The following is a 21315-nucleotide window of genomic DNA, read 5'->3' on the forward strand; positions in this document are numbered from 1 at the left end:
TTTTTGTCGTGGTTGCTTGCGCCGCAGAAGCACCACCAGTTCCTGGGCGAAGCAAGAAGTCAACCCCTCAGCACTAAGCCCCTCCGAGGCGCGCGGTGGGGCGTAACCAGGGGCGGAGCTCCCGGAACGGCGGAGTGGGCGGGATCTAGGCGCCTCCCTGCCCCGCCCCGCTCCGTGAGGCCTGACACATGCGCCCAGAGGCTTCTGGTGGAAGGAGGTGTGGATTGTGAGGTGACCCTGGCCGCTGACTTCCGGTTCCTAGGGATGCGCATCCGGGTCACGCTAACGCCGCGGTTTCCTGCATCCGCTGGGTTCTGCTGTGGGTCTGGACCAGTACCCATGTCCTGCTCTGGGGCCTCTGCAACCTTAGGGTGAGTCACCGCCGCGACAGGGTCAGAGTGCGGCCGGTAGAGTACAGCCCGTACGGGGACGGGTCAAGAGTTCTGTCCCGGTCCCTGTGGGTGGGGGTTTTCTTTGCCTGTCCCTTGTCCCTGCAGTGCTTCCCTCACTTCAGCCCTTTCCCTCGCCGGCCTCGACTCTTTCACCTCCCCCTTAGCCTTGCTGGCCTCCGCGCACCTCTCGCCTCGCTGTTTTTCTCATCCCCCCGTTACAAGCCCGGGTTTCTTGCCTTTCGCCTCAGCGCTTCCCTCACCACTGCCTCTCGCTTTTTCCCTTGCTTCTCACGTTAGCACCTCCCGGGGTTCTCGCTGTTCTTTCCCGCAGCAGGACGGCCCACCTCCTCATTGTGCTTCCCCTCCTCCACTGCGAAACTGAGCTCGTCTCTCGAGGGTCCTAGGTCCGGCCCCCCAACTTCCGTCACCTTCGATCCCTGTCCCCTCCCGGGACTAGTAGGTGACATCTGTGCTTCGCCTGGGGTTCTCCCGCCTTTTCTTAGCTAGAGAAGGGCTTAGCCAAAGCCCCAGTGTCGGCCGATTCATCCGGCTTGGGGGAAGTTTTGCCTTGGGGCGTTGTGTTAGACTCTGGTAGCTTCCGTAGTTAGGGAACAACAAAGGCGTTCCCTTTTTCTTCGCTGGAGCACAGTTTGGGGGGCTCTCTCTGGAGCAGGCTAACAGGTGGCAGGCACACGGAACAGCTAGCGATTGGGCTTGTGTGGTCTTGTTAACTGACAGGCCATGAGGACGTGCTGTCATTTTTGTGTTTTCTGTCCCATGAGAGTGGATGTGCACAGCTGAGGCAAAAATGTGGACGATCAGCTCTGTGTTCTGCATGGGCTTTACTTACAAGGACAGGTGCTATGACAGAAGACAAGAGTTTCTTGGGAGATTTTTAGCCCCAGATTTACAAGCTCCTTGCCAGAAATTTTAGAGTTACTGAAACGTTTTCTGCCAAAGAGTGCACTCTAGTAGTTTCAGAGTACGTTTTCATTAATTGAACTCCGTGTGCAAATGTACCTTTATCTTTAACCTCTTACAGATGGTTTCTTCGTTTTTACCGTATTGACAAGTTTTCTGTTTTTCTTCCTGTTTCTTCATAAGCCAGACATTACACTACTTTATTACTTAGACTGTTCTTTTATTTTTTCCTTACTGTTTCCACCTTAGTCTTTTTTTTTTTTTTTTTTTTTTTATGTTTATTTTTGAAAGACTGATAGAGTGCGAGCGGGGAGGGGCAGAGAGAGGGAGGGAGACACAGAATCCCAAGCAGGCTCCAGGCTCTGAGCTGTCAGCGCAGATGCCCACGGGGGCTCGAACTCACCACTGCCAGATCAAGGCCTGAGCAGAAGTCTGACGCTTAACCAGCTGAGCCATCCGGGCGCCCCTCCACCTTAGTCTTAAAAACCATCGTTTTCTCATTTGAGAGTTAGGTTTCTCTTAAATTTTTAAAGTTTCTCTGATGGCTTTTAGTCACCTCCAAGATGAAGAGATTGGACTTAATAGGGGTTAGTGTCTCAGATTTTGTGATCCGAGGTATATTTTGAGACACAGCGTTGGATAATTTTTATTTTTGTTTTTCCAGTGTTTGTGGTGTATGTCTGGCATTTGATTGCAAATACTTTTATGTGATCTGCTTTTGAAATATAAATTGTGCTCTGAGATTTAGTATTTAAGTGAAGTGTCTGCTTCATGTTTGACTGGTGAGTTAGAGAAAAGTTTCTCTCATTATATGATGCATATACATACACAAGCATAGCATAGACCTTGCTCATTCCAGAATGGGGCTGCTCCCTTCAGCTATTTTTAGCAAGGGACTTTGGAGCTTGGCCATATTAGTCCTAGAAGCCACAGAGAAGGACCCTTTGGGTGGTTTTCAGTCCTTATCTAACTGCTGAGGGAAGCCCTTTGGAAAGCTCTTTACCCATACCTTCTCCCCAGCACCTACATTGGAAACTCCAGCTTCTGTTCAACCTGGGTCTCCTCATTTCACATCCTTAAAAACTAACCCCAGTGAGTATGGGCTGACTCCCTCTAACTGCTTCTTTACCTCTAAGTTTGTGGACTTTTTTTTTTTTTTTTAGCCATGGGCACTCCATAGATAGATTTATATTTGGATTGATGCAAGACCATCTTTCCACATTCTTCTGAACTTTCTATTTCTTGAGCATGTCTAAGTCTAAACGTAGATGGATTTCTACAGGTTACAGCTGGAGGGTTCTGTAGAGCTCAAACTTACCCTTTTATTTTACAAATAAGGAAATCAAGACCTAAAGAATTGGTGATTTTTCCAAGGTCAGTTTTTACAAATACAGAAGTCTTGTACTCAGAGTCATGCACCCAGAGAAGTGGGTTTTAGTTCTCTCAAAGTTGTAGGCCAGAGAGCACAATGTAGTATTTAGTGGTTCATTTCTTCTTCTTTTTTTTTTTTTTTTAAAGTTTATTTATTTGTTTTTGAGAGAGAGAGAGTACAGGGGAGGGGCAGAGAGAGAAGGAGGGAGAGAATCTCAAGTAGGCACTGTACTGGCAGCACAGAGTGGGGCTCGAACTCACAAACTGAGATCATGACCTGATCCAAAGTCAGTTGGAAGCTTAACCTACTGAGCCACCCAGGCGCCCCTAGTGGTTCATTTCAATACATTTGTGCCATAGGAATGAATTCTAGGAGAAGGAATTTATGACAGATTTTTAAATTCAAGGCTGCCTTCAAAGATGGCCCCTAGAAAGAAACTGTTGTGCAGAAGTAAAAGTTGAAAAGTCTTAGGGAGTCTTTTTCTCTCTTTTCTGCTAAAATCATTTTAGCCCATTATGATATGGATGCTGCATAAAAGCCTTTACATGAACATCCTGTGGTCTCATTGGAGCATTTGTGTTCGTGCTCCTGTCTTCCTACCAAACACTAATAGACTTTCTAATTTCTGAAAAGTGTGCATGTCCTACCCAGCTTCCAAACAACAACAAAAATTATCACTAGAGACAGCTTAGTGTATGTGTTTGGAAAGCTCAGGAGAGGAATTGATGTCAGTTTTCCATAGAAATTTCTCCTTTAGTTTGGCAGTCTTATTTTGTAACCCTGAGGACTCCATTTAAAATAAATTTCTCATATTAGTTTATGCATACCAGGTTTTCTGTTTTTATTTGGTTCAATTATTTTTGATTATTTTTTGTCATTTTACTTGTTACTGTATGTTGTTTTACATATTTAAACTTTTATTCTTGAACCCTAGGATATGTTTTAAGGAAAATGCAGCTTTAAAAATATAAGAAACAAAGTACACCCACACCACATCCTTACCTTGTGGTGTGATGGTTTCTATGACCTACCTAAACCACTTCATAACTTCGTTCTTTTTGTTTTGCTTTCAGATAAAAGGCTGATAGAACTTCTTTTTCGGTAGTTGTCTAAGAGATTTTTGTGTTCTACATATAACAAGAAGATACCTTAACTTATGTGTATTTTAAATGGAGGAAGACTAGTTCAAAATAGTTAACGTAGAATAGTTCAACATAGAAATAATTCAAAGTGGGGCGCCTGGGTGGCTTAGATGGTTAAGCGTTGGACTCTTGATTTCGGCTCAGGTCATGATCTCATGGTTTGTGAGATTGAGCCCGGCTTTGGGCTTCATGCTGACAGCACAGAGCCTGCTTGGGATTCTCTCCTCCCTCTCTTCCCCTCCCCTTGCTCTCCTGTGCATGCTCTTTTTCTCTCTCAAAATAAATAAACATTTTTTTAAAAAGTTCAAAATGCATTTAAGAATATTAGGAAAAGCTTATTCTTCCCCTGCATTCATTTATATTAGGGGGTTAATTATATTTGTAATAAAGTTGAAAATAGGTGGACTTTCTGCCAATTAACTTAAAAATACAGGTGTATGTTCTTATACAGAATATATGGCTTAAGCTACCAACTGCCTTATTATTAATATGTCTTATTGACAGAGAACATAAATAATGGAGCAGAAACCACATCATCATCTCAATATTTTTATTTGGTCCCATCAACCTAAGTCCTAAGGTATCTAATTATTAAATGTAAAAATAATTAGAGTATCTTCTTTATTTGTAGTATATTTAAAAACATATTTGAAATATGGACTTCATAAAATTTTATGTTTTTAAGAAAACTTTACTGTTTTCTTCTTTTAAATATGTAGTTGTATTTTACCTTTTTTTTTTTTTTTTTTTTTTTTTTTAAGTAATTTCTATGCTCAATATAGGGCTTGAACTCATAACCCTGAGATTATCAAGAATCATATACTCCACCGACTGAGCCGGCCAGGTGCCCCATAGTAGTATTTTAAATCAAAAAAGGAAATGTATAAGTAGTCCTAACCTTTCAACATCCATTGAAATTGTAAAACTCATGATTTAAAACTTTTAACAAAATAGGAATAGAGGAAGCATACCTCAGTATTACAAAGACCATATGTGACAAACCCATCACAAACATAGTCAACTGCTTTTTCTCTAAAATCAGGAACAAGACAAGGATGTCCATTCTCACCATTTTTATTCAACATAGTATTGAAGTCCTAGCCACAGCAATTGGGCAGAAAAAGGAAAAGAAAATGTATCCAAGTTAGTAAGGGAATAAGTTAAACTGTTACTGTTTGCAAGTGACCTAATTCTACCTGTAGAAAACCTAAAGTCTCCACAAAAAACTGTTACAATTAATGGATTAAGTAAATTTGCAAGATAAAATATCAGTATACAAAAATCTGTTGCATTTCTACACACTGATAATGAACTATCAAAAAAGAGTAACTGAGGGGCTCCTGGGTGGCTCAGTTGGTTGGGCGTCTGACTTTGGCTCAGGTCATGATCTTGCAGTCCATGAGTTCGAGCCCTGCATCGGGCTCTGTGTTGACAGCTCAGAGCCTAGAGCCTGCTTCAGATTCTGTGTCTCCCTCTTTCTCTGCCTCTCCCCTGCTCACACTCTGTGTCTCTCTCTCTCTCTCAAAAAAACAAAAGATTAAAAAAAGAAGAAGAAGAACTGAGAAAACAATCCCATTTACAATGGCATCAAAAATAATAAAATGTCTAGGAGTAAATTTAACCAAGGAGGTGAAATACCTGTACACAGAAAACTGTAAGACATTGATTAAAAAACTGAAGATGTAGGATGTAGGGGTGCCTGGGTGGCTCAGTCAGTTAAGTGTCCGACTTCGGCTTGAGTCGTGATCTCACGTTTTGTGAGTTCGAGCCCCACGTCGGGCTCTGTGCTGACAGCTCAGAGCCTGGAGCCTGCTTTGGATTCTGTGTCTCCGTCTCTCTCTCTGCCCCTTCCCCGCTTATGCTCTGTCTCTTTGTGTCTCTTAAAAAATAAATAAAGATTAAAAAAAAATTTTTTTTAATAAAAAATAAAAAAACTGAAGATGTCATAAATAAATGGAAAGATAGTCCATGCTCATATACTGGAAGAACTAATATTGTTACAATGTCCATACTACCCAAAGTAATCTACAGATTCCAGTGGCATTTTTCATAGAACTGGAACAAATGATTCCAAAATTTGGGTGGAAAAATTAAAAAAACAAAACAAAAAGAAAAATAAAAAAATAGTACTTAATATCTTACAGATCTTACTACCGATTGTGTTGGATGCACTTTAACTTATCAGCTTGGTTAATATTTGTATATTTCTTTTAGCAAGTTTCTTTTGGGTACCTACTATGTACAGTTTTAGTAATACGTATATAGGCTGTTCATGTGAACTAGGTAGCATTATACATAAGGCTGGCGTTTACGCTTAAATTCTGAATTTGGTTTTCTTTGTACATATTTGAATTAAACCATAAGATTTAACATAACCTGTATCACCAAGGTGTAGAAAAAAAAGAAGAAAATATAATTAGAATTAAAATAAGCTTAATCCTAAGAAAATGTCACTTCTCAGTGACAATTGTATATGATTTTTTTAAGCTAGATTTTGTGATTTTCTATTGTTTTCAAAACAGTGATTTCTCATCATTATTTTAAGGTTCTTACATTAATTTGCATCACTGTTTAAAATTATATTGTTTTTTTATAGGTACAATTAAATAAATTTCATTTGGGAAACTTTCGCAACTGAACTGTAAAAATCTGTATTGGTAAAACAGTAAAAAATAAAAGCAGCTTTATATAGCGCATACTATGTGCCAGGAACTACTCTGAGTGGTTTACATACATGAACTCCTTAAGCTGTACAACACTGTGAAGTAAATACTGTTCTTATCTCCATTTTACCAATGAGGAAACCAAGGCATGGAAGTTCTATAACTTGCCCAGAGTAACACAGCTAGTTAGCCAGAGAGCTGGATTTGAACTTAATTTTTCTGGCTTTAGAGTTCATGACCTTTTTGTACAGCGTTTTACTAATTTAGTGATTTCTTCCTTTGTAGGTTAAGGTTAAAAATCCAGTTTGCCGGAAACTGTTATCAGAGGACCACTTTGGGCTTGGGAACCTTAGAGAGGAGTTTTACATGGGCTGGCCTAAGGCAAATTGCAAACCCTTTTACCACCTGTGTTTCTTAGATGGCAAAAATCATGTATTATAAAAGGAAAGCAGGACCATATCTTTCCCTCTTTAAAAAATTATTGTGTGGAAGTTGGTTACTTTTGAGTTATTTGGAGAAAAGGTAGCATATTTAATAAAATGTATTCTATATTACTAAAATGTCTTCCTCTTTTTATTTTTTTAATGTTTATTATTTTTGAGAGAGAGAGTGAGAGAGACAGAACGTGAGCGGGAGAGGGGCAGAGAAAGAGGGAGACAAAGAATCAGAAGCAGGTTCCAGGCTGAGCTGTCAGTGGGGTTTGAGCACACAAGCCATGAGATGATGAGTTGAGCTGAAGTCTGATGCTTAACTGACTGAACCACCCAGGCGCCCCTAAAATGTCCTACCTCTTGATCTTATTATACTTCCTTTCTTTGATCTGCAGAGTATTAAATTTATGTAATAGTCTTAAACTCGAAATCTTAATGTGTCCACTATGAATTTAACAACTTTGAAATATGAAATAGAAAACAAACAGATTTCTGATTTACTGAGCAGTAAATTTGGAAAAGTTGGAAATTTGTGCAAAATTAAGTACTTCCATTTCCTTAGGACTGTTGAGATTAATATATTTAAATTAGCGTTTTTAGTTTTTCTTAGAAAAGAGGAGTGTTTTTAGTTTGACTTAGAAACGAGGAGAACTTTCACAAACCATTTCCTTTATAAATTAAAAAATGCATGTAGTCATTTAGAATATTACTGATTATATTAATATTACTTCTTTTGTGCTTTTATTATTCCCAAATGTAAAAATTCTTGTTGCATCTCTAAAGGAAGGAGATGATTTTATATCATTTGAAGTGTAGTTTAATTAATGTAGGAGTCTGGGACTGAGATATGAGAAGTTACTTTTCTGAGTTTTTGAAACAATTGAGAATCATGGAATCTGGTTAGCAGAAGAAAACTATAGTTATTTCTGGTAAGAAGTGACACTTGGTTAGGGATACTAATTTTATTTCTTATATATTAATTCCTTTTATTAATTCAGACATTAATTCAGTACACCATTTTTCATAGTAGCTTTTGTCTTGATTTTTTTTTCTTTTTGAGTGGGAAAAATATGGATCTGAGAAGCTTTGCTATGATGATTTAGAATATTCCTTATTTTGGTTTAAACATTTAATTTTTGTTTCAGAAGCAATTCTTTTTTATATATGGGTTTGATAATTAGTTTATCTCCTAAAATTTCAATAGTTTTTTTTTTTCACCTGAAATTTAATAATGTAGCAATTACTGAATTTAGGAAAATTGTTTCTGCTAGCAGCACTGTTGCTATGGGAATAAATTAGAATGATTAGCTCTTAGGTAGAATTGAACTTTATTCTTAAGTTTCCATAGTAGTTGAAAAAGATTTAGGTCAGTTTCACCTGTTGTTCCTCCTTTTTTCAAAATAAGAGGGAATTTTATTTTTTATTAAAAAAATTTTTTTTAATGTTTATTTATTTTTGAGAGAGACAGAGACAGAGTGTGGACAGGGGAGGGCCAGAGAGAGGGAGACACAGAATCTGAAACAGGCTCCAGGCTCTGAGCTGTCAGCCCAGAGCCCGATGCGGAGCTCGAACTCACAAGCCATGAGATCATGACCTGAGCTGAAATCGGACGCTTAACCGACTGAGCTACCCAGGCGCCCCTAAAATAAGAGGGAATTTTAATTTAACACAATAATGTTAATTTTTTCCTACTAGATTGATAATATTAATATGGCAGTTTCACTCTTTGTCGACAGCATAATCCAAAATGTGTATATGATTTGTTTTTTTAGAAAATTTCAGAATTTAGAGAACATTTTAGGGTAAAAAGTAGTATATACCTGTCTTATTAAAAAACATTCTCCAGGACGCATCTGGGTAGCTTAGTCGGTTGAATGTCCGACTTGAGCTCAGGTCATGATCTCAAGGTTCTTGGGTTCGAGGCCTGTGTCAGGCTCTGTGCTGACAGCTCAGACCTGGATCCTGCTTCAGATTTTGTGTCTCCCTCTCTCTCTCTGCCCTTCCCTTGCTCACGCTCTGTCTCTCTCTGTCTCTCAAAAAATAAACGTTAAAAAAAAAAACCACATTCTCCAGGAATCACTGTGTTATTACTTCACTGAATTTTTCAAATCTACTTTTCCCTTTTACCAAATCTTTGCTGTAGGTTGGGAAGCAGCTATCAGATAACTGATGAATAAGTGTTCTTGAGATTGGGAATGAGAGCTTTTGCAAAGAGTATAAGCCATCTCTAATATTGGTGTGGCATTTATTTTTTTTTTTTTAACGTTTATTTATTTTTGAGACAGAGAGAGAGCATGAACGGGGGAGGATCAGAGAGAGGGAGACACAGAATCTGAAACAGGCTCCAGAATCTGAGTTGTCAGCACAGACCCCAACGCGGGGCTCGAACTCACAAACTGCAAGATCATGACCTGAGCCGAAGTCGGCCGCTTAACCGACTGAGCCACCCAGGCGCCCCTGGTGTGGCATTTAATAACTAGATGAACTGAAAATGTTTGCTTTATCTCATTCCTGTGTATCTCCTGTTAGTATATATTTATTTAGTGTTGGCACCTCACATTCTGTGAAACTTGTTTATTTGGAGTAACTGTTAAACTATTGATTCTTATAGATGGTTTTCTTCTCCTTTTTAAATTCTTTTTCAGAGTAAAGGGTTGCCTTTAAAAACCTAATTAAGAGTTGGTTGCACATCCCAACCAACTTTTGGTTTAGACTCCGGCTCTTGGTTTAGACTGTGGTCATGATCCCAGGGTTGTGGGATCCAGCCCTGAGTTTGGCTCTGCGGCTCTGCACTGAGTGTGGACCCTGCTTAAGATTTTCTTTTTCTCCCTCTGCCCCTTCCACCTCTCGTGCTCTCTTTCTCTCTCTCTAAAATAAACAAAATGAAAAAAAAAATTTTTTTTTAACTAAGAGAACCACCAAAACTCTGAATGTTATTTCCTGTGTAGTTTGAAGTGGATATTTTCCTCCTTGACTGGTCAGTTTTTTATATTCTGATAAAGTGCCTTTCAAATTTTTTTGATCATGACCCACTATAACATGCATTTTTTCATTGTTACCCGGTACTTACACACGTATGTATACAGTATCCAGTACTTACACATGTATATGTACATATTAATGTTTAAAATTGAAACAGAAGTTTTGTGGAACAATATTATCTTTACTACTGGTGATACATTGTAATATTTTCTGTTCTATTTTGCTTTATTGTATTTCATTAAAAACTGTTAGTCTTCACTAAGTTAATAAGACAACATTAATGGATTATACCTGGAGTTTGAAAAATTTGAATGACTGCTAGATTTTTTTCTAATATTGTTTTTTGGAATTGAAAATGTTTGGGTTTGTTAGTTTTTTTTTCTCTGAAATGTATCTTGATTCTGTTAAGCTTTTAATCTAAATAACTGCAGAACATTTGAGAGGGAAACCCTATTGCCCTGATTGTCATTGCTGTCATCTCTGTTCTTTACTGTGGTTAGGCACATCATTTTAAAGACTGCAATAATATAGAATCATGAGGTTGAAAACACTTGGTCACATGCAGAGCTTCCATCATGAGAATCATTTGCTAGGTTCCATCTTATAGTCAAAAGTTGAAGTTGATGAAGTTGCGTTTTGCGAACTTTGCTTCTGCTCTTAGCAACTGGTCCAAAGGTTACAAAGCTGTTTTATTCTACTTTCTTCTGGCCCCAATCTAGTCTTTGTAAACCAGAAAAGAGAACTGAGCAGTGAAGCAGTGTCTCTTGTGTATATGGTCAGGTGAAAGTAACACGGTTGAAGAGTGGACTGCATGTATGTATTGTCCCGACTCCTTTTCTGTAATCATAAAGGGGGAAAGGTAGTAGAGATATCAGCAGTTCCTAGCATATCATAGCCATTAGAGTGAGGCAGGGTCAGCAACATACTCTACTGTTTTTATCATCACCTCCTCCTAACACTTAATGAACACTTACTATGTTCCAGGCACTGTGTAAAGCACTTCATTTATTAACTCATATTCACTTGGGAGGCCTGGGAGAACAAAAATGAGAGAGAATAAAGAAGGAAACTTGCCTTAGTATCTTGTCATTATCTGGCTTGTGAATAGCATGACATAGCATAGATTTTTAGCTTGGTCAGCTTTTTAAAGTCATCAGTCCTGTCTGTGATGTTTCATATTGAATGGCACATAGCTGTGGTTTGAAACCTCAGGCTTTGAAGCTTGGCTGCCTGGGCTTGAATTCCAGGTTGGTGACTTACTAGGTAAATACCCTGGCCAAGTTACTCTCTGTACTTTTTCTTATCTCTAAAATGGTAATAATAATCAATAGCACCTATCTTACAGACTTACTGAGAGGATTAAATGAATTATACATGTAACGTACTTAGAACAGGGTCTGACCCATAAAAAACATTCCATAAATGTTAGCTATTAATAACTCACAACTCACAGTTGGATCTCCTGAAAGTATTTGTGACCGTGATGAGTTCTGTGTATTTGCTAAGTAACAGGATGTGATTGACATTCAATGTTTTATTGTCCAGGAGCTTAAAAACCACTTTCCTTGCAAAGGACTTATAGGGAAAGTTCTCGTGTAGGGTATGTGGAATCAAGCCAAGTGACAAAAGCAAAACTACAGGTCCAACTTGTTAATCTCTCATGGGAATCTCTTGCTATTTGGGCCTTATCCTTAATAATTTTAATATTTTTCCCTTTGAAAAACTAAGAGCAACTAGTGAATGAGTTGACTTTCACTCAAGACCAGATTTCCCTCCTGAATTTGTCTTATGTCTAAGATACTTATTTATTTAATTTTTCTTCAGCAAACAGCTTTGTCATGTTTACTGTGGTGCCAGGCACTATTCTGAGAGCTTCACAAATATTAACTCATTTAAACCTTATGACAAAGATAATATATTATTATTATTATTATCCGCATTTTACAGACGAGGTAACTGAGGCACAGGAAAGTTGAATAATTAAACTCCCACAGCACTCATCAGTGCAGAGCTGGTATTTGAACCTAAGTAGTCTGGCTCCAGAGTCAGTGCTCTAAGCTTGCCAAACTTGCCTCCGACAGAGGTGGATTAGGTTGAAAATTGTAAAATAACAAGTGTTAAAACTTCACTGTCATTCTGAAACTAATACAACACTGTATGTTAACTACACTGGAATTAAAAATTTTTTAATATGAAAACAGAAACCTTTACTATTCCTCATTCTGTGCTGAAATGACAGCACTGAATTTTTGGCTCATGGATTTTTGAAGGAGTAAATAAGTTTGGAGAAATAAAACATTGATCAAAGAACCTAACTTAGATTTTTATAGTTCTTACAGGTAAGGACATACATTTCAAAAGACTTAGTTCTGTTAGTATGGTGTAAGATAAATTTTATCTGAATAATGGAGAGCTAATTGATGTATAAATGTGGTATACAGATTTATAGAATGATATATAGAGTTTTGACTTGTGAATTTTGATGAAGTAGGGTACAAATTTTTCTATGTAAGTGGAAGCAGTACATAGGATATTCATGTTGGTATAAACCATGTATCAGTCTGTAGCACCTGCAGAAAAAAGTTGTGATTCTCTTAGTTAACTTCACAGATTTAAGAGAGGATGAAGATAAAATTTGGGGGGTTTTGAGTTCCGTGGAGTCTGGTTCTCTATACATTAAATTCTTAGGCTTGTGACTGACAAGTTACTAAAATCTAGGAGAGTTGGAAGGAACGTAGTAGAACGTTGGATTATTATTAAACTCACTTTGACAAATCTAATTCAGATGAACTCATTCCTTTTCAATACTTTTTACCCTGGTTTTGGAATTTTTCCTATAGAACACATCTCCCTATTTTATTGGAAGCTTATGGGGAAAAGTTTTTGTTAATTTTTATTAAATAATATTTGATTTTAATATTTTAGTTTTTATTTAGAGAGGGAGAGAAAGAGAATCTTTTTTTTTTTTTTTACTGTTTATTTTTAAGAGAGACACAACACAAATGGGGAGGGGCACAGAGAGAGAGAGAGAGAGAGAGAGAGAGAGAGAGAGAGGGAGGGAGACAGACACAGAATCCAAAGCAGGCTCCAGGCTCCGAGCTATCAGCACAGAGCCTGATGTGGGGCTCGAACTCATGAACTGTGAGATCATGACCTGAGCCGAAGTCAGGTGCTTAACCAACTGAGCCACCCAGGTGCCCCAGAGAATCTTTTTTTTTTTTTTTTTTTTTTTTTTTTTTTTTTTAATGTTTATTTATTTTTGAGAGGGGTGGGGTGGGGAGGGGGAGAGAGAAGGAGACACAGAATCTGAAGCAGGCTCCAGGCTCTGAGCTGTCAGCACAGAGCCCGACACGGGGCTCGAACCCATGAACCGTGAGATCATGACCTGAGCCAAAGTTGGACGGATGCTCAGCTGACTGAGCCACCCACGTGCCCTGAGAGAGAGAATTCTAAGCAGGCTCTATGCTCAGTGCAGAGCTCAGTGACCTTGGGATCATGACCCAAGCCAAAACCAAGAGGTAGATGCTCAACCGGCTGAGCCACCCTGATGCCCCAAAGATTGTTTTATAGACAACTTCAAAGGATGATTTTCTGAGAAATAATATTAGAAATCATAAGAACAATTCTTCTTAGAGAATCTCTTCCCAATAAAGTGTTTTGTTTCTGTTAAGAATTTGGTACAGACTAAATGAATTAAAAAAAATTCTCAGTAAGTTCAGATAAGTATTAAGTGTAAAGTTACTATAAATATTCCTACAGCTGACAATACCATGATATGTTGGTCAGGCATACCTCCCAAATAAAGTAACCAGAAGAATTCCCGATTTTACCACAGTCACTTGGCTGGGCTGTTTATTTATGGAGGGAGTTCACCAGCATGGTGATGGCTTTTGTCTATCCACAGACAGTTCAGCCTGGAAGATGTAGTTGGTTGCAATTTTTTTGGCCACAGAAATGTGATTTGTGCTGATGCCTGAATTGTGAGAGCTAAAGAGCTCTCTTAGGGTCACTTAAAAGAGATCCTGGGGCTCCTGAGTGGCTCAGTTGGTTGAGTGTCTGACTCTTGATTTTGTCTCAGGTTATGATCACAGAGTCGTGGGATGGAGCCCCACGTTGGGCTCTGCACTGAGTGTGGAGCCTTCTTGAGATTCTGTCTCTCCCTCTGCCCCTCTCCCCAGCTCGTGTGTGCTCTCTTGCTGTCTCTAAAGTAAATAAATAGAGCTTTAAGGGAGATCACTGAGTATAGGTCTGCTGGATATTTGTGTCTACTTCAGGAGGACTCTTGAGTATGAAGGACTCTGAGTAATATGTTAGATATGTTAGATGTTTTAGTATATCAAGAAAGGTTACCATCAGTTGATGAGACTTTCAAATTTCTGAAAGATGAGAAACAAGGAGATTGGATCAATAGAGACTAGGAGAAGAAATCACAGATGAAAGTATATGTAGACGTTTTAGAAATGTACCAGATTCAAGTAAACAATTATGAAGAAATGAAGGGTGCCTGGAGCTTAAATCAGTGTTCTGGCCCTTGCTCTTGATTTTGAGCATCTGGTGTTTGTCCCCTGGATAAAGCCTGGAGAAATGCTTTCCAGACACATTGAATGGTCTGCCTGAGGAGGGCAAGTATATCCATATGGTCTATTCTCCCCATGGTGTTTAGTGTTTATTAATCAAATTATGTAATTCTTTTTTCTTTTTAATTTTCAAAAAATCTTTATTTTTGAGAGAGAGAGAGAGGGGGGGAGAGAGAGTGCGAGCAGGGGAGAGGCAGAGAGAGAGGGAGACACAATATGAAGCAGGCTGCAGGCTCCAAGCTGTCAGCACAGAGCCTGAGGCCGGGCTCAAACTCACGAAACACGAGTTCGTGGCCTGAGCCGAAGTCGGATGCTTAACTGACTGAGCCACCAGGTACCCCTCAAATTATGTCATTGTTTTGCTTGAAGCACTCATTGCGTTCCCAAACTCCGTATCATGTGTTACAAGGCTGTGTGTCATCTGGCCCTTGCCTGCATCTGAGTCTTCTTTTCCAACCACTCATTCACTTGCTAACATTGGCCTTTTTGCCATTTCTCAACATGCCCAGATGTCATCCTTTCAGTTTCTTTACACTTGTTTTCCTTCTGAAACCTCTTCCTTTGCATCTTCTTATAACTCCATCCTTTTTATTATTAACATTTCTGCTGAAATGTTACCATCTCACAGAAATTATCACCCTATCTGAAATAGCTCCCCTGTAGTCACTCTCTATTCTTTGTGCTATTTTCCATGGTACTTATTGCTTTGTGAAATCATATTACCTTATTATTTGTTCATCTTTCTATTAGAATATAAGTTCCTTGGGGCACCTGGATGACTCAGTCGGTTAAGCGTCCAACTTTGGTTCAGGTCATGATCTCACAGTTTGTGAGTTCGAGCCCCGTGTCAGGCTCTGTGCTGACAGCTTACAGCCTGGAGGCTGCTTCAGATTCTGTGTCTCCTGTCTCTCTGCCCTTTCCCTGCTCATTCTCTGTCTCTTTCACAGAAATAAAATAAACATTTAAAAAAAAAAAAAAAGGAGTTTCTCAATTAAAATGCAGGATGTCGGCAGTCATGGCAGAGGAAGAACCTCTGGAAATACTTTATAAAAACAATGAGGACATTGGCAGACATAGTCAAAATCAACTGTTTCAGAACTCTGAACATTAACCATAGGCTTGTAGCAAACTAGGAACATTTATTCAAGAAAAATGGCCAAATCTCAAGAACACCGTGAACTTTGTAATGTTTTAACTTGCCCAGGTGCCGTCCTCTCTCCAGTTCCACAGTAGCTTTGAAAACCAACAGTCCCTAATCATGGTGAAAACTAGCAGCCCAGAAGCCAACTGGAAGCTACAGACCAAGACTGGAGCTTTTTCAAAGCCCTGTTCCAGAGAATTGTCATTATTTGACTTGCTATTATTTGTTATTAATTGACCTGTCTGGTCGTTCCTTAAAAGACCTCATTTGCAAACTTGCATATATTTGACCAGACTTGGAGCCTTTTCTGCCCAGGGTATTCATTGAAAACAGTTAGAGGCAATTGAACATCTCAGCTGCCTATGGTAGTGAGTAACGGTTGGGGCAAACAGACTAACCAAAAAGCTTAAAAGGAAAAGCTGGGGAGTAGATGTCCATAGGGGATTTGTAAAGCTTTGATATATTCCTGGGAATCAAGAAGGCTGTGCCCATATGTTGAGCTGTGTGCATCTTTAGAAAGGACCTGAGAAGGCCCTAAGTTCTTAGTTCTAGTTCATGTTGAGGCTCTGTGCCAACGGATAGTGAAGGCTAAGGAAAAATTGTAAACTGGCTTAGTGTTAAAAGTGTGCCCTAATACATATACAGAGCCCATCCATGAAGACTGGGAGATTTACTGGTTCCAGGAGTCTAAGGAAATCTCTGTCTAATCATTAGCTGACCATTAAACTAACATCAGAAACTTCAGTGGCCACATGGGACAAAGAATCCAGACTCTGTGAAATTAGTTTCTCTATTTCCTTGTCCTATTTTATATTTCTTACCACTGCTTGAATAATAATTTACTTTTTATCTGTCTCTTACCAGTTAGAATATAAACATACTAAGAGCAGGGAGTCTTTGTGCACAGTTCTTTATCTCCAGTGCCTAGAATAATGCCTACTACATAAAATATTTATTTTTTTAAAGTAAGCCCTGCACCTATTGTGGGGCTTAACTTGTAGCTCCCAGATCAAGAGTCACATATTCTACCAACTGAGCCAGCCAGGTGCCCCTAAAATATTTCTTGAAATGATGAGAAAATGGATGACTCAGATATCAATTTTCTATATACTTTCTGTCTTCTAGAAATTTGTTGAATCTTTTGCCTCTTGAAATCACTGTTTTTCTTTTCTTTTTTAAAATTTTATTCAGGTTTTATTTATTTAAGTAATCTCTACACCCCATGTGAGGCTCAAACTCATGACCCTGACATTAAGAGCCGCATGCTCTTCTGACTGAGCCAGTCAGACGCCCCACTGTTTTTATTTTGTTGTTGTGTCTTTCATCTCTTTCATTCCTTTGCTATTATTTTTATGAAGTGGATCTCTGGAGAGAGGACATAAATGGGTGTGCTTCTTCAGCTCTCTTGAATCAGAATGTTCTGATTACTGATTTTGATCAATAGGAAGTTCACTGAGAGTAAACTGATTTGGATGAAGTTTGGGAGGTTTTTTTTTTCTTCTAAATTTTTTAATGTTTATTTTTTGAGAGGGAGGGAGACAGAACATGAGCAAAGGAGGGGCACAGAGAGAGAGGGAGACACAGAATCCGAAGCAGGCTCCAGGCTCTGAGCTGTCAGCACAGAGCTTGATGCGGAGCTCGAACCCACAAACCGCGAGATCATGACCTGAGCCAAAGTTGGGTGTTTAACCCACTGAGCCACCCAGGCGCCCCGAAGTTTGGGAGGCTTTATGGTAGAATTCATTCTAAAGAGAATGAAAAGACTACACGCATGCATTATGGTGTAAAACCTTATGCAAATAAACTTGACAATCTGGGTGAAATGGATATTTTTAGAAAATGTTGCCAAATTTGACCCCAGAAGAAAGAAATTCAGTAGACCAATAACAATAAAGGGAATCCGTAAAGTTATCAAAGGACTGCTCCATAAAAACTTTTAGACCTAGGTGTTTTCATAAGTATGTTGTTTCAAATAGCCAAGGAATAGATAGCTGAACCAGAGCATGGATAAGAGAGAGTTTATAGCTCTTTTAAGGAAGCCAATGAAATGTTGATTCTAAAACTTCGTGGACAACACAAAATAGGAAACCATGGAAGAATCTTCCAATTATTAATGTAAAAATCTTACATTCAGTACTAGAAAATAGAATTCAACAGTATGTTAAAATAATATTCTACAACCCAAGAGTTTAGTTTCTGAAATAAATGCACATATGGTTCAATATTAGATCTGTTAACATGTTGTTTTAATAGATGAAAGAAAAACCATATGGTCATCATCATTTTGGATGCCAAAAAAGCATTGACCAAATTAATATCTTTTCCTGATAAATGTTCTTCATTTAATTAAAATTGATGAATTCTTATTTGACACGATTAAAGAGAACTTATTTCATTTTTCTTTTCCTTTCCTTTTTTTTTTCTTTTTTTTTTTTTTTTAAGTAACCTCTGTGCCCAATGTGGGGCTTGAACTCATGACCCCAAGATCAACCGTCGTATGCTCTATAAACTAAGCCAGGCAGGCACCCCAAATTTATTTCAGACCAAACCAATATCACACTTAATAGTGGTATGGTAGAAGTATTCTCATTAATGTGAGGAACAAGAAATGGATGCCCAACATTTAGTATTGTTACTTAATATTATAGTGGAGGTGTAAACCAATATCATTAGGTAGTAAGAAGAAATAAAGAGGTTAATATTGGGAAAGAGGAAGGAAACTATTTTTATGCAGCAAGGGAAAATATATAGCTGAAACTCAACAATCAACTCTCTTACTGTTCTCATTATTAGAAAGAATGAGATTCTGGTAAAGTGGCAGTTTACAAAAGTACTAATACAACATCTTTCCTGTATATATGCAGAGTAATATTTTAGTGACACCTGGGTGGCTCAGTCGGTTAGTTAAGCCTCCGACTTCGGTTCAGGTCATGATCTCATGGTTTTGTGAGTTCGAGCCCCATGTTGGGCTCTGTGCTGACAGCTCACAGCCTGGAGCCTGCTTCAGATTCTGTCTGCCTCCCACTCTGCCCCCCCCCACCCCTGCTCACGCTCTGTCTCTCTTGCTTTTTCTCAAAAATAAACAAACATTGAAAACAATTAAAAAGAATAAAGAATGTTCATTAGTGCAATTGGAGCATAGGTAAACCATTCTCCACAGGTTGGTTGTTTCTGATTTTTCACTTCTCTGAACAAACAAACTTACTCTATTTTTTGAAATAGTGGAATAGAGTTGACTTTTTACCCCTCTACTTAATTTTGGGGGAAAAATTAGGAAATGAATCAGGCCATGGGCAATTTTATGACCTGACTCTAACCAGAGGATAGTCTGAAGATAATATGATTTTACAGCTGTGCCTGAATATTTTTTAAAATCTTTTTTAATGGTTATTTACTTTTGAGAGAGAGAGTCAGAGTGTGAGCTGTGGAGGGGCAGAGAGAGAGGGAGACACAAAATCTGAAGCAGGCTCCAGGCTCCGAGCCATCAGCACAGAGCCCAATGCAGAGCTTGAACTCACGAACTGTGCGATCGTGACCTGAGCCCAAGTCGGATGCTCAACTGACTGAGCCACCCAGGCACCCCTGAATATTTCTTATTTTCGTATAGTTCAGAGAACACTTGGTTTTGTTGCTTATATATATATTTTTGGTATTTCATCGGTACAAAGTAGTATCTTAAAAATATTACAGTTTATTCAGTTAGCGGTGAGAATCTTTTTTCCCAAGTGCTGATTTGATCTTGGTGGTTACTTAAACTGTCTGTATCCTTTGATGGATACAGAGGCATCCATCCTTGATGGATGTTAGTCGTGGTTTGCCACATAACAAATGATCATATTGTTGAATTGTTGGGTTTATTTTATAGACTTTAAGGTTTATCATAATTATATTTGTTATATCCTTTTAATCTTAGATTTGTTTTTTCTCATTGCATGAAAGTGCATTTTAATAACTGGCTCTGTTGATTTGTTGCTTATGCTTTCTTCTGTTGCACAAAATTTTTATCTCCTTTCTACAGATAAGTATGCTAATCTACTTTCTCCAAAATTTCTTGAATGCTTAGTTCTTCATATATTTAGAATTAGTCATGTTTTTCTCCACATTGATACCGTTTTTCTGGCAGTATTTTTTTAAGATTTTATTTTTTTAAAGTAGGGGTGCCTGGGTGGCTCAGTGGGTTGAGCGTCCGACTTCGGCTCAGGTCACAATCTCACAGCTCGTGATTTTGAGCCCCACGTCGGACTCTGTGCTGACAGCTTGGAGCCTGCAGCCTGCTTCAGATTCTGTGCCTCCCTCTCTGTCTGCCCCAACCCACTCACATTCTGTCTCCGTCTCTCTCAAAAATAAATAAACATCAAAAAAAATTGTTTTAAGTAATCTATACCCACTGTAAGGCTCAAATTCACAACCCCAAGATCAAGAGTCACATGTGGCTCCAACCGAGCCAGCCAGGTGCCCTGGCAATAGTTTTTAAATATTGATTTTTCTCTACTTATAAGCACTTTTTAGATTTGATCATTGCTTTGGGATTTCTTGTCTCATGGGTCTTTTTGTTTATTAAAAAAATTTTTTTATGTTTATTTATTTTTGAGAGAGAGAGAGAGAGTGTGGGGTAGGGGCAGAGAGAGAGGGAGACACAGAATCTGAAGCAGGCTCCAGGCTCTGAGTTGTCAGCACAGGGCCCGACGTGGGGCTCAAACTCCCAGACTGCGAGATCATGACCTGAGCCCAAGTCAGATGCTTAACTGACTAAGCCACCCAGGTGCCCCTCGTGGGTTGGGTCTTTTAGTATTTTTTTATTGTGGTAAGTACACATAGCAGAATTAACTATTTTACCCACTTTTATTTAAAAAATTTTTTTAATGTTAATTTTGAGAGTGAGAGAGCACGAGCAGGGAAGAGAGAGGACAGAGAGAGAGAAGGAGACATAGAATCCCAGGCAGGCTCCAGGCTCTGAGCTGTTAGCACAGAGCCCGACACAGGGCTCAGACTTGGGGACAATGAGATTATGACCTGAGTCAAAGTCAGAAACTTAACCGACTGAGTCACCCAGGCTCCTCTACCCACTTTTAAATACAGCATTCAGTGTCATTAAGTACATTCATGGTGTTGTGCAACTATTACCACCATCCTCTGGTGGTAATATCTTTATTTGATGTATTTCTACCTTAACCTGAAACATTATTGCTATTATTCTCAGGCAAATTGTTTAAATCTCTCAGTCCTAGTTGCCCTGTCCGTGGATAGGATAGTTGTCCTGTATGAGGATAGTTGTGGAGATAAAACTAGGTAAGACAATAAACTTAAAAATAATTGGGGTATTATATATGCTTAGTAAATGATTGCTCTCTCGTCCTTCCCACTATAATTGGTTTTAAAGACTGGTTGGTGTAGGGTACATCTTTCTTAATTCCCTCAATTATTCTCGTCTCCTCCAAGATACTCATTGTTATTTTTGCCTAATTTCAGTGAGATATTTGTAAGTATTAATAAACATTTGTTCACTTTATGTTTGAAACTAATGTGTATGTTTTGTGGATTAGGAATCCCAAATTACTACTTGCCCTCTGCCGCTTACTACATTACATAACATACATTACATTACATTACATAAGCAATGTTTCACAAGAGACCACAGAAATGTATTCTTATGTTTTGAAACCATTTCTCCTGACACCTTTTCTCATTTTGCCT

At 38.7% G+C, this 21315-nt stretch overlaps 1 protein-coding gene across 2 annotated transcripts in view; it reads left to right on the forward strand.

Annotated features, from left to right (window-relative positions):
* The first annotated feature begins 233 nt into the window (after positions 1 to 233).
* EYA3 (EYA transcriptional coactivator and phosphatase 3) overlaps positions 234 to 21315 on the forward strand; it is a 95989-nt gene continuing 74907 nt past the window's right edge. Inside the window, exon 1 of one of the 2 annotated variants that reach the window (XM_060624731.3) lies at positions 234 to 371. The gene's annotated coding sequence lies outside the window, so the exon portion shown is untranslated. The remainder of the gene's footprint in view (positions 372 to 21315) is intronic. The other variant, XM_060624732.3, reaches the window with a different exon arrangement.

Source organism: Panthera onca, chromosome C1 (genome assembly GCF_046562875.1).
Source record: "Panthera onca isolate mPanOnc1 chromosome C1, mPanOnc1 haplotype 2, whole genome shotgun sequence".
NCBI classification, from domain to species: Eukaryota; Metazoa; Chordata; class Mammalia; order Carnivora; family Felidae; genus Panthera; species Panthera onca.